The sequence below is a fragment of the Acinonyx jubatus genome, chromosome B1 (genome assembly GCF_027475565.1).
Source record: "Acinonyx jubatus isolate Ajub_Pintada_27869175 chromosome B1, VMU_Ajub_asm_v1.0, whole genome shotgun sequence".
Taxonomy (NCBI): Eukaryota; Metazoa; Chordata; class Mammalia; order Carnivora; family Felidae; genus Acinonyx; species Acinonyx jubatus.
In genome coordinates, this window is record NC_069382.1 from 70,751,416 (window position 1) to 70,763,320 (window position 11,905).

The following is an 11,905-nucleotide window of genomic DNA, read 5'->3' on the forward strand; positions in this document are numbered from 1 at the left end:
TTCCATTGGGAATCCCATCATCCCCTACTGAAACCAGGAAGCCTATTTTAGTGGCAGCCTCTCCATGTTTCGCTGGAGATGATAAACTCTACGAAGAATAGCCTCCACCATGTTTCTCAAGGGAGTTTGTGCTGTTCTCACCAGTGTTTTTCTCAGTGTTCTGGTTAGGAGACTGTTCTCCATTCTCTTTTAGAGAAGATACTTAAAGGGACAGATAAATGGTTGGTGCATTATAAATACCAAGATTTATTTCTTCCTAACTCTTTGAATAATATTTCAATCTACAGGTGATGCCATCCTAAAGAATACACTTAAAAATGTTGTGAGGGGTATTTAGAGGCCACAAGGATGGGGATTGAGAAGGTACTACTGCCATTTATTGGGTGAGATCAAGGGATTCTAGGCGTCTTCATGTATCAGGACAAATCCTCACTACAAATACCCTGTGTACAATATAATTTCTGAATGTACCGTGAAGTAATTGTGCAAGTGAAAACTTAGATGAGCCTAGGAATTAATTTCCTTGTCTTATAAAAAGTGCGAAGTATTTTTTCATAGTTTTAAAACATTCTGACTTTTCTAGTAATACAGAGACATATAAATTGAGGGGGTACTGTAATTTGTTTAAATGCTTAACTTTACTAAGAGTCTTTCACCATTTTGGTAAATCTCATCACTAGTAGGCTACTTATATTATTTGAATTACCACAAAATAATTTCATGAGTCCAAATTTATAGGTGTTGCTATCACAGAGAATCTATCTATTCATCTGTCCATGCTTCTATCTATTTGTCTATCTATATCACATAGTTTTAAACGTGTCAATATTCAAGTAAATATTTAATATTAAATTTTTGAATTTTTCATAAAAATGGACAGTTACCAACATTCCTACTCTAATACAGGAACTACGAAAACAAAAAGCTTAACATTTTGCAAAGAAAAAATACGAAAAATCAAATATATAAATTAGAGTTCCCAGGTTTAAAGGAAGATTGTTTTTCCCTAGAATATTAAAAATAATCTAGGCATAAAGGTAAGGATTTCATTGTTTCTTACAAAATAACAGAAAGAATCACAAACTTTATAAGCCATACAAATTGCTGAAAAATCAATCTAGCCAGCTGTATGAGTAATACAACGATGAAAGAAAATCCAAATTAAAATCATTCTGTGTATTCCACTGAGCAGCTATATTGTTTCAAGATGAGGAAAAATGTAGAAAATCATCTGTGTAATGAATTTCATTCAAGCAAATTTTTAGGACAAGTAGATATGAGCACCTTTTGTGTTAAAGAAAACCACTTCCCCAATTGCACACGTAGGGCTTATAAGCAATTTAAAAAAAAATCACAGAGGAAATGTTATTTTTAAAATCACTGATGGCAGCATTTCCTTCCATGTGGAAGTAACAGAGTTTGGAATTACCTTCCTGCTGTAAACAACTAGAAAACTGAACAAGATATAGAAAACAGCTATCCTTACAGATAAGAGAATAGTGCAGGACCATGGTCCCTGGCACAAAATAAACAAATGAGATGACGTCTATAATTCAACCAGCTTTCTTCCCAGAGAACATTTCAAGAGAAGAGTATGAAATTCTAAATATGGCTCATTTATCTCATTGAGTTGAGAAGACAGTGATCAGAGTTTGGAGAGGTCATAAGGTCAAGGATTTACAGGACAGAATATAAAAAAAAAAAAGAACTATAAAACCTGTCCTTTGAATTTTTGATTGAACACTAATCTGTGAATGCATAGGGGAGGTCCTCATGAGACTAGAAAAATAACACTTCCTTGGAAAGAACAATTACTAGAGAAATGTGAGATAGAAACTCTCCAAGAGCTCATACAGGGGCTGAAAATCTTTTGAATTCTCACTATTTAGAGTTGAGAGGGCTCACCTGATATACAGGGCAATAAGTAGAGATTTAAAAAATGGTCATGGCTACGAAATAGAGCTAAATAAACCCAAGGTTAGAGGATACTAGAAAAACTACCCTGAAAAAAGCTTAAAAGCAAACCTTAAATAGATCAGACTGTCCCACAAGTTAGTCATCTACCTACCAGAACAAATTCCAACACTATTCAAAGGAATACAATAAAATCAAGTACTCAACCATGTAAAAATTATAATATCTGGCATCCAGTCAAAAATAAATAAATAAGCAAAGAGGTTGGAAAACGTGGCTCATAACAAAGAGAAAAATCAGATAATAGAAACAGACACCAAAATGGCAACTATAATAAAATTAGCAGATTAAGAACATTAACACAGTTACCCTAAGTGTTTGAATATACTCAGATACGTAAATGGGTACATCTTAATGCTCATAATTAAGAGGGAGATGGAATATATGAAAAAAGAAACTTCTAGATAGGAAAAATACAGTATTGGAAATAAAAATCTTACTAGATGAACTTACCAGCAAGTTAGAGCCTATAAGGGGTGGGGTAGGGAAAGAACAGTGAGTTTGAAGTTAAAGCAAGCAAAACTAGCCAAAAGGAAGAAAAATACTTATATGTATATGTATTTATGTATGTATATGTAGTATATGCATATACATACACATACACACACCCACATATTTGAAGAAATGATGTCTGAAAATTTTCCAAAGTTAATGAAAACTAAGACCAAGCAGACTTTAGAACACAAAATATTAGCATAGACAAGAGGGACTTCTAAAATAAGTATGTCAAGTGTTCTATTTACCAAGAAGTTATGATAATCCTAAATGAATAATATGCTTCAAACATTCTTCAAAAGATGTGAAACAAAAACTTAAAGAACTAAGATGAGACAGTTGAACTGACAGAAAGAACTAAATGAAAAATACAGTTATAGTTGCCTATTTCAACCTCATTCTCAGTACTTACAGAACAAGTAGAGAGACAACCAATAAATTTATAGAAGACTCAAACAACATCAACCAGCTTGTTTTTATTGACATTTATTGACAGCTCAGAGCCTGGAGTCAGCTTCAGATTCTGTGTCTCCCTCTCTCTCTCTCCCACGCATGTTCTCTCTGTCTCTCAAAAGTAAATAAACATTAAAAAATTAAAAAAAAATAAAGTATACATGTAACATACATCAAGATAGTCCATACACTGGTCAATAAAGCAAGTCTCAATTAGCTTAAAAGAATTAAAATACTCTCTGAAAAAAATGAAATTATATTTGAAAACAAAAGAAATATATAGCTACTGCCACTTTTTTGCTGTCTCGAAGCTGATACTTTACCACCCTGTCTCTTCTGGTAGAGCTGCTACTCACACAGACCCATCTCCCCCATCACAAAAATAAGTATATGACCTAGACTGACCATCAAATTAGCCTCTCTCCATGGGCATGTGTCCCAAGCAAGATCAAACATAATCCTTTCGTGGTGATTATTTGGACATTAAAGGAAAGAGAATTGTTTTCTTTCTGGGATCACTAAGGTAATAGAAGGTTTAAGTGGAATTTCCACAGAGACACCAAGACGCCAGAAATGTGAAAAACCAAAGCTAGAATGTTATATAAAAGAAATGGCCAAACAGTACTTTGATCCCTTCACCAGATAAATTCTGCAAAAGTTTCAAAGTGTTAAAAAAAAGTAGGATGTTGTAAGATTTCCTTGGGGATCCTCATTGCCATCCTGTGAGTCCTTAAATCCACCTAAGAGGGAGAAGGTATGAGATCTTCACCTCTAGGCCTCTAGAGAAGGCTTCCATGGGACCTCTCAGAGAGTTTGGAATATATTCCTGCAATTGGGAGACACAGGACTATAGTAGCTTCATTTCTAAAATAGCTATAGCAGCCTGTGCTAACAAGAGAGAGGGAGCTGCATTGGGGTCATCTGGAACTCTAAGAGTATAACGGGGCAGAAGACTCATAAATGTCTCTTGAGAACCAAAATGGATCACAAAGAAGAATGGAGGCAGTTCAGAGTTATTTAAGGGTCTAGCTCAACATGGTTGCCTAGAAAGGTGCAGAGACCTTAGCAGCAAGAAGTGAGATGTGAATGCTGAACCTTTAGGGGCTGTCAAAGAATTTGCTAGTAACTACCTAAAACTGACACCCATCTACCAGGTTAAAAAAAATTTCAAGGGCGCCTGGGTGGCTCAGTCGGTTAAGCGGCCGACTTCGGCTCAGGCCGTGATCTCGCGGTCCGTGAGTTCGAGATCACGGCCTGAGCCGAAGTCGGCCGCTTAACCGACTGAGCCACCCAGGCGCCCCCCAAAAAAAAATTTAAAAAAATAAAAGAAACTTCAGTGGGCCCCAGTCGAATAAACTGGAAGTGCCTCAAGGACAAAAGATTAAGTTTAACCAGCTGCCATATACAAAGCCTGTGAAGACATCCAGCCTCTTAAGAGCTATCCTCACCCCACACCTCTCTTCTATCTCCTTACATTCATCTTGGTGTGTTTGAAACAGTAGGTACCATAATAGGAAAGATGTGAATGAGGGGAGAATCAGATGACCCCAGTTTTCTTCAAAGGTAGTCAGTTGCTAACCTCTTGGTGGAAGGGGAAGAGAGGTGGAACATTTGCAGAAAGATTAAAATGTGAAACTTTATTAAAAAAAAAGAAAACAAGAAATGAAATTCTTGGTAGACACATTCTTATAACTGAATTGAAGCCATTCTGTGACTACATATGACCACAGAGCTGCCTATCATTTACAGTGAGCAAGAAACTCATAGAAGCTAAGTCTCCAACCAAGGTAGGAGAGAGAACTGGCACTGAGTAAATGTTACAGAGATGCCGCATGACAAAACTCTGTTGTACTGTGCATATGTCACAAGCTTTGTGGTTACCCTGGCTATAAGGGAAGGTGACCGTATGCTTTATGGTCCAAGAAAGACACTTCTGAGAGTGAAAGGGGAGACTATCGATATTGCAATGCAATAGGCACAAATTCAGACGATCCTAAGTGAACCAGGATGTATGATCACTATGGGAACACTGTACTCCTTGAACTACTGGTGGACATTCACCACAGAGAAAGACTGCCTGAGAATGAAGCCAACCCAGCTGAAGGTAGCACTGAGAGATGGAAGGAGAGAGGCATCACCCTTGGTACTTCTCATGTATGTGACCAGTTAAATTCTCTTTTTTTTTGGCTTAAACTGGTTTGAGTTTAAATTACATTACTTGCAACAAATAGAAAACTAATTTACATCATTTCTTGGAAATGCAACCCAGCAGTAACTAGTAGTTTACCATCTTGTCACTTTTAGTGGCAACTACACTTTAGACCAGCCCTTTAATAAAAAATTATGCATAAAAAGTGACAAGGCACTATCATCTAGATATTGCAATTAACTGTCTTTACCAACATTAAAATCCACGAGTTGTATATGAAGCAAAATGATCTCTCCATTTCCTCAGCAATACTGAGAAAAACAGACTGAAGACAAGGCTATAAGGGCTGGGTATTTAAAGATGTGATTACACAGCAGGGCTGAGGTTGGCTTTAATAGAGATAGAATTATTTTCTTTATTGGGGCTTAACTGTTATTCATCTAGAGCAATCTCATTTTCTTTTCAACTTTGAAAAACTTTTAAAATAATGCCATTTTCACTGATTGCATTTCCCTTGTGCATTAACAAATACTTGTGCAGATGTCACAAAAGTTCACATCCCTTCTTTTTCTTTCTTAATATTCCTTGCAATTATTATGTAAAGCCACACTTTATTTATCTGCAAATGGTACTTGGTTAACCATATTTGCCTTAATGATACGCTAAAATTACTTCTGAAGAAGACTGTCAAGTTAACTATGGGAAATTGGTATAGAATGAGGTATCTCTTCCCTCTCATTAGAAAGATTAAGTAGAAGTAGAAGATTAAGATCCAATTCCATTTTTAAAGATTTTTAAATTTTCTGCCTATTAGAGAATAGTTTCAGAATAACTCAGCTCTGTTCTGTGCAATTTCATATCTTTGTAATAAAATAGTCATAATGAACAAAAATCGGTCATGGCTAGATTTAGTATTGTGGGATGATTTTCATGTTATCATAATTAATCATTTAAATCATGGCAGTGGCTTAATATCAGAAAGTTCTCATTAATATCCTCGTGTCTCTTGAACTTCCCAAATTGTACACTCTCAAACAGACTCTTCCAGACTCTTGCTGTTGTTCTCAAAATTCTTTTCCATTATGATTATGTCTCAGGGTATTTAAGGCTGAAAGAGAACTTTTTTCTTAGAATGGGTTAGTGTAGTTTCAATTTCCAAAATGCATTTTTCTTAATCCACAGTCTTCTTTTTATGCTTTACATGACAAAAGTATTCTTTTTAGGCTGTATATTTAATTACACATATCTTGATCCAAAGATTTAAAACAGATTTAAATGTAGGGATTTGAAAAACTATATAAATTTTTAAGTGTGGCATATGATATCTCAAATATCCCTGTCTAGATAGAGATGAGCTCTGTTGCTCATCAGCTTGGGGAGCCAGGTTTTCTCACGCATAAAAAAGAAATAGCAGCCTTTGAAAAATAAGAATAAAATATTTGTGAGGAATAATAATAAGTTAAAACTATTTAGCAGAGTACCTGGTAATATATATTTTAGTTAATTTGTATCTGGAGTTAATTAAGGCAAACTTAGTTCTTAGTTTCTTCAAAACCAATGACAGCTAGAAATTCACTATTACCATGATCGTAAACCTGATTTTCTTGAATAAGATCAATGTGAAACTCTTATCAGAAGGCTAGGACAACCCTGTTATCCAAAGGCAAGGGAATTAAAAGCAAAAATGAACTACTGGGACCTTATGAAGATAAAAGGCTTCTGCACAGCAAAGGAAACAACCAACAAAACTAAAAGGCAACCAACGGAATGGCAAAAGATATTTGCAAATGACGTATCGGACAAAGGGCTAGTATCCAAAATCTATAAAGAGCTCACCAAACTCCACACCCGAAAAACAAATAACCCAGTGAAGAAATGGGCAGAAAACATGAATAGACACTTCTCTAAAGAAGACATCCGGATGGCCAACAGGCACATGAAAAGGTGCTCAACGTCGCTCCTCATCAGGGAAATACAAATCAAAACCACACCCAGATATCGCCTCACGCCAGTCAGAGTGGCCAAAATGAACAAATCAGGAGACTATAGATGCTGGAGAGGATGTGGAGAAACGGGAACCCTCTTGCACTATTGGTGGGAATGCAAATTGGTGCAGCCACTCTGGAAAACAGTGTGGAGGTTCCTCAAAAAATTAAAAATAGACCTACCCTATGACCCAGAAATAGCACTGCTAGGATATGCACAGGGGCACTTGTACCCCAATGTTTATAGCAGCACTCTCAACAATAGCCAAATTATGGAAAGAGCCTAAATGTCCATCAATTGATGAATGGATAAAAAAATTGTGGTTTATATACACAACAGAGTACTGCGTGGCAATGAGAAAGAATGAAATATGGCCCTTTGTAGCAACATGGATGGAACTGGAGAGTGTGATGCTAAGTGAAATAAGCCATACAGAGAAAGACAGATACCATATGGTTTCACTCTTATGTGGATCCTGAGAAACTTAACAGAAACCCATGGGGGAGGGGAAGGGGAAAAAAAAGAGGTTAGAGTGGGAGAGAGCCAAAGCATAAGAGACTGTTAAAAACTCAGAACAAACTGAGGGTTGATGGCGGGTGGGAGGGAGAGGAGGGTGGGTGATGGGTATTGAGGAGGGCACCTTTTGGGATGAGCACTGGGTGTTGTATGGAAACCAATTTGACAATAAACTTCATATATTGAAAAAAAAAAAAAAGAAGGCGAGGACAACCCTGTTATCTAATGCTCAGAAAGGAAATAAATGAACTACCTAAAGTTGCCCTAAAATTGCAGCTTGTACTGACATTTGAACAAATGATTAACTTGGACCTAATCCCAAAATGATTTGAACAGTATAAATCCATGTTTTATGAAGCTTTAAAACATTTATTAAAGCACATGAGCACAGGGGTTAGAAAAACATCCATTTACTGGCATGAATTCAGACCCCAGGAAAAACTAAGTCTTCTTTTAAGTAACATAAAGAGGTAAAAACAAATTAATCAAAACTAAGATAACACTGCTTTTTAAAAAATCAGATTTTGTTACCCATTTATGTTTGATAGGTTTCTATGAGAATTTGTGTCTGTGGCTTCATCTGAATGAATATGGTTCCCAAAGTACATAATACTTATGTCCTCTTAACTATAAAAGTTAAAAAAATAAGAACAAACAATAAAACCAGGAGACATAGCTGAGAGAATTTGATGTGGTACTAAAATTTACTAATATGAATAAGCATATAATGATGATAATAGAGGATAAAATCATGCTTTGCAACCCTGGTTACTTACTGAAAATCCCCAGAAATACTTTTTAAAGCTATATAAATGCCTGAGCTCCAAACCCTGGGATTGTGATTTAAATTAGTCTCATATATGGCCAAAGTATTTATAATTTTTGAAAGCTGTGCAGGTGATTCTTTTGTTTTTCTTTTTTCTTTCTTTTTTTTTTTTTTTTTTGAGAGAGAGCGCGAGAGAGCGTGAGAGAGCAAATGGCGATGGGGCAGAAAGAGAAGGAGAGAGAGAAGCCCAAGCAGGTTCTTCACTGTCAGCACAGAGCCCAACATGGGGCTCGATCTCACCAACTGTGAGATCATGACCTGAGTCAAGATCAAGAGTCAAGTGCTTAAGCCATTGAGCCACCCAGGCACCCCAGCCGTGCAGGTGATTCTTATGGGCACCAGGATTGAGAAGCACTAGATGAAGGCTTTACTGGGTCCAATTGCCAGGGTTTCAATCTTGGCTCTGTTTTGTACTTGCTGTGTAATCCCGAGAAAATTGCTTGACCAATCCAAGATTTACTTTCAAGGATACATAAATTATTACTCGCTGCTTGACAAAATGCTGATTTTTTCCAAGGCTGTTGATTTAGGAAATATTTTCCTAAAGATATTTAATAGACAGTCCTTCACTTTGACCTGTCAATGTATATGTTTCCCAGGCTCTGAGTACTGGTGGGCATTCTCACTCAGTGAAAGCTAACATTAGAGACTGTGGTCATCGCTTTCCATTTTTAGTTGTTTGGGCAAAACACCTATAATCTGTCCACTAATAAGCATGGTATCTTGGTAAATTGGGTGTTTTGCAACAAATGTTATTTAGTCTGCTAAGGCCTCACTTTCTGCATTTTTTTTTATTATTTTAGAGAAAGAGTACATATGCAAGTGCACAAGTGTGTGGAAGAGAGGCAAAGGGTGAGGGAGAAAGAGAATCTCAAGCAGGCTCCGTGCTCAGTGCACAGAGCCCAATGGGGAGTGGATCCCATGACCATGAGATCATGAGCATCCAAGATTTGGATGCTCAACCAACTGAGCCACCCAGGGGTCCTGAGGTTTTGCCATTTATTTTATATTTCAGAGAACTTAAATGATAACATGGTAAGAATTCACTGCTCATGATTACAATGACCTATGTGTACCATTGCATCACTTTAAAGTTAACCTACAGCTAATTAGAAACTAAATGCTTAGGATCAGGTCGTTTTCTCTGTCTCTCTCTCACCTTCCTTTTAGAAATGTGATTAAAACAAAATAGTTCAAAGTGTACTGAAACAAGGTTAATGAAAATTTTAATTAAGTTCAATATCTGGGTTTAAATATATCTTTGACATGCAGAACTTTATCACTAAAATACACAATCTTGTAACGAATATGAATATGTGAATAAAATACTAGAAATCTGTATTTTTCATCAATATAGTCCAAATAATCCAACAGAAGATCATTTCAGGCTCAGAATTTTTTAACCTTGAGAGGGAATTTACTACTTATTTGAATAGATAATAATAATATGGAGTAAGTACATTAATAATCTTTTAAAATATATTCTTTCTAAAGTAGTTGAAAAGACATTCCCCTTTTGCAATATACTTTATTATGAAATTTTTATTGATTATTAAATAATAAACCTTAACCCAAAAAAGGCAAGCAACCTCAACTTTTAGATCCTGCAACTTGAATCAAAACTCCAATGCATATACATGGACAAATTATTTAATCTTTCTAGGGCCACAATTTTCTCATCTGTAAAATAAAGGCATTTATGGTACTTATGTCACAGAGTTATTGAGAGTAAGTGAAATAGCCCATGTAAATATGTATGTACCTGGGGAGGAAAGGTGGCCCCCACCCCCATAATCCCCACCAAGGTGTTCATGGCCTTTTATGGTACGCTCCCCTTTAGTGTGGGTGGGAACTGTAACTTGTTTCTCACCCATGGAGTGTAGCAAAAGTAATGAGGGATGTGATTACATGCATATGATTATATTATATCAGATTATAGCATCCATCTTGAGAGGAGACTCTTCCTTTCTGGATTTGAGGAAGCAAACAGCCACACAGGGAAGGTGCACATCTCAAAGAACTGGATAGTTTGACCTCTGGCCAAACTATTAGGTATGTACAATTAGAATTGTTATGGATATCTAATAGGTTGAACTATTTATTATGAAATATTTCTGTATCTTTGATAATGCTTCCTGTCATTAGACTTTACATGTTCTCATCAGAAGTGAATATTCAGAGATTATAATTATAGGGAAAATTTAGGTTGTCAGTAATTTTTACTCGACATTTAATATTTAAATACATTCTTTCCTAAAAAGCAATTACTCTACAATAAGTCGTTGGGGGGGGGGATAGGATCAGAATGGCATGAAAAAGATATCTCTAATCACTTGAAATTTTGTTTTTTTATTTTTTTATAGTCTTGAGGGTTTATTTATTTTTTACATTTATCGTGCCATAAATTTATAGGGAATGGGTTCCAACAGCTCAGGCTCCTTTCCATTGGTTCTCCCAAAGTGTGCTTTTCGGGGTGGGGCAGGCTGGCACTTCAGTTGAACCCAAGTCTCTTTCTCTTTGGCTTCCTTCTTTTTCTGATCATTTTCCTTCACACATTTCAGGAAGCTCTCTTGGCTCTTTGAGTGCTCAATATGCTCAATAGGTACCTTCATTCTCTTGGCAAGAATCTTGCCCTTATTTGTTTACAAGAATGCCAACAAGAATGCCAACAAGAATGCTGGGTAACATTGTAGACTCTTCCAGTTTTGCTATGGCAACATTTGTGGGGCACTCCTTTCTGAAAAGTGCCCATTTCCTTGATGTCCACAATATCACTTTTCTTGTAGATTCACATGGATGTGGCCAAAGGATTAACTCCATGTTTCTAAAAGGCCTAGAGAACATATAGCAGGTGCCTCTCCCCTTTCCCTTTGTGTTGGTCATTTTGGTGAATTACTGGAAATAGTGGTTCTAGCCAAAAGGTAATCATTTGAAAAACGTAAATGTATCCTAAAACAGGGTTTACAGACCTTGAAGTACTGTATAGTTTTAGTCTGCACTAAAAACTACACGAAACTTACATGTAAGTAGCGAGAAGTCACCTATTCAAACTGCTTGACTCTGAATCCTAGCAATGTAATTGAAACTGAAACACTTCCCAGGGCCACAGAGATAGCAGCCATTAGACTCCAACTCCTGCAGGACCCTTCCTCCTCCCCTTGTCACCTTCTTCCTGCTACCCCCTGCCTTCCCTCAGAAAAAAATCCAAAGAAGGAAAACATTTTTTCTGCATAGCAGTTGGAGAGGCATTGCTTATCTTCTCATAGTAGGGTTTTGTTTTGTTTTGTCCTGGTTCCAGGGGAAAAATGAATGGATATCTCTCCTTGCTAGAATAGACACACTGAGGGTAGCACACTAGTAGACTATCTGAAAGAATCAGTGCCTATCTCTGCGCATGAGGCTGAACATTTCCCTTCCCACAACCATCCCCCAACTGACTATCTCCATTCCGCCTCAGTTCTCTGCAAAGCTTAGAGACTGATGGCTAAAGTTCTGTTTTGCTCCTG

At 36.7% G+C, this 11,905-nt stretch overlaps 1 pseudogene; it reads right to left on the bottom strand.

Annotated features, from left to right (window-relative positions):
• Positions 1-10,221: 10,221 nt before the first annotated feature.
• On the bottom strand, positions 10,222-11,492 carry LOC128314436 (60S ribosomal protein L21-like; annotated as a pseudogene).
• Between the last annotated feature and the right edge of the window lie 413 nt (positions 11,493-11,905).